This window comes from Octodon degus, unplaced genomic scaffold, assembly GCF_000260255.1.
Source record: "Octodon degus isolate 3935 unplaced genomic scaffold, OctDeg1.0 scaffold00305, whole genome shotgun sequence".
NCBI classification, from domain to species: Eukaryota; Metazoa; Chordata; class Mammalia; order Rodentia; family Octodontidae; genus Octodon; species Octodon degus.
This window is the reverse complement of record NW_004524881.1, coordinates 1,366,722-1,368,786: the sequence shown is the minus strand read 5'-3', so window position 1 is coordinate 1,368,786 and position 2,065 is coordinate 1,366,722. Positions and strand designations below refer to the sequence as shown.

Here is a 2,065-nt window from a genome sequence, read left to right as displayed (position 1 = left end):
ACTGCAGTAAAAGAATTCATAACTGCTTCTAAAGAAGACATTGATAAAAAAAAAATAGAGGAGATTAGAAAAATGACGGATTCCTTGAATAAGCAATACAGGAAAGAAATAGATCGCATGGGGGCTGAGGAGATGGCTCAGTAGAATAAGCGCTTGCCTGGCAAGCACAAGGGCCTGAGTTCAATCCCCGGTTCTGAAAAAAAAATGTATAAAAATAAAAATAAAAATAAGAGAAATAGATTGCATGAAGCAGAGGCAAAGAGATATAGAGGAACATGAAATCTCAATCACAAGCTTGCAAAACCGTTTGAGTGAAAGTGAAGACAGAGTTTCAGATCTTGAAGATGCTGGTGCAGCTAGTGAAAAGTAAGAAAAGATCTCTTAAAAACAATTAAGACCCTAGGGCCCTGGATGTTTGGAAGATGTTTACACAGCCCACTCAGAACATTAACTTCCTTGTCAGATAAAAAAAAAAAGAATTTTTGCAGAATGAGCCAGACTTTCAAGATTTTGTATCAGGTGATCTTGCAGACAAGAGCAACTGGGATGAATATAAAGGCAACTTAAAACGCCAGAAAGGAGAAAGGTTAAGGCTACCTCCATGGCTAAAGACCAAGATTCCAATGGGAAAAATTACAATAAACTGAAAAATACATTGCGGAATTTAAATCTTCATATGGTGTGTGAGGAAGCTCGATGTCCCAATATTGGAGAGTGTTGGGGAGGTGGCGAATATGCCACTGCCACAGCCACAATCATGTTGATGGGCGACACATGCACAAGAGGTTGCTGATTTTGTTCTGTGAAAATTGTAAGAAACCCACCCCCCTGGACACCAGTGAGCCCTACAACACTGCAAAGGCCATCTCGGAGTGGGGCCTGGACTGCGTTGTCTTGACATTGGTAGATCAAGATGATGTACCTGATGGGGGAGCCGAGCACATTGCAAAGACTGTGGCACACTTGAAAGAAAGGAATCCAAAAATCCTTGTGGAGTGCATCACCCCTGATTTTCAAGGAGATCTTAAAGCAGTAGAGAAGGTCGCCCTGTCAGGATTAGATATTTATGCACAAAATGTAGAAACAGTTCCGGAATTACAGAGGAAAGTTCGAGATCCTCAGGCCAACTTTGACCAGTCTCTGTGTGTGCTCAGTTATGCCAAGGAGGTCCAGCCGGCTGTTATCTCAAAACATCAGTAATGTTGGGTTTGGGCAAGAATGATGAGCAAGTATATGTGACGTTGAAAGCACTTCGTGAATCAGATGTGGATTGTTTAACTTTAGGGCAATATATGCAGCCCACAAAACGCCACCTTAAGGTTGAAGAATACGTTACACCCGAAAAGTTTAAATACTGGGAAAAAGTAGGAAATGAACTTGAATTTCATTATACCACCAGCGGCCCCCTGGTGTGTTCTTCGTATAAAGCAGGTGAATTTTTCCTGAAAAATCTAGTGGCTAAAAGAAAAACAAAATCTCCCTAAAACAGACCAGATCTTTAGGAGCACATTAAGTTGGACACTATGCTATCAGCTGGTTTGGCGATTCCAGGACGGCGGGAAAGGAATGCTCCTGCTTGTTTTGTGCTAAGAGAAATGTCAGTACACTCTGTGTAATTAGTCATTCATTTGACATTCTTTATCTAATAAATAATTGCCTGTTATGTAAGAAAAAAATTAAGATGCAGGAAAAAATAATTCATCACATTCAAGACGATGCAAAGATGAATAATGTGAGACTAATATGCATCAATGGAAAGAAGAAGTCAATACAAAGGACATTAAAAAAATATGGGAAAAAGTAATAGCAGAAAACTTCCCGAATATGAGGAAACAATCTGACATTCAGGGAACCAAAGCATACAGAATGCCAGGTAACCTCAACTGATTTAAAAACACACCGAGACATATAATAGTCAAGATCCCAGAAATGCAATACAAGAATAATATACTGAAAGCCACTAGAGGAAAGAAGCAGATCACATTCAAAGGAAAACCCATCAGAATTACGGCCGACTTCTCTTCACAAACCATGCAGGCAAGAAGAGCATGGAGCAGAGTACTTC

General features: G+C 40.0%; 1 protein-coding gene and 1 pseudogene across 9 annotated transcripts in view; both read left to right on the top strand.

Annotated features, from left to right (window-relative positions):
- The window catches only part of Art3 (ADP-ribosyltransferase 3), a 73,715-nt gene that overhangs the window by 51,695 nt on the left and 19,955 nt on the right, over positions 1 to 2,065 (top strand). The gene's annotated exons all lie outside the window — the stretch shown is intronic.
- Positions 403 to 1,608, top strand: LOC111814391 (annotated as a pseudogene). Its single transcript, XR_002819382.1, has one exon. The product of XR_002819382.1 is annotated as a lipoyl synthase, mitochondrial pseudogene (transcript).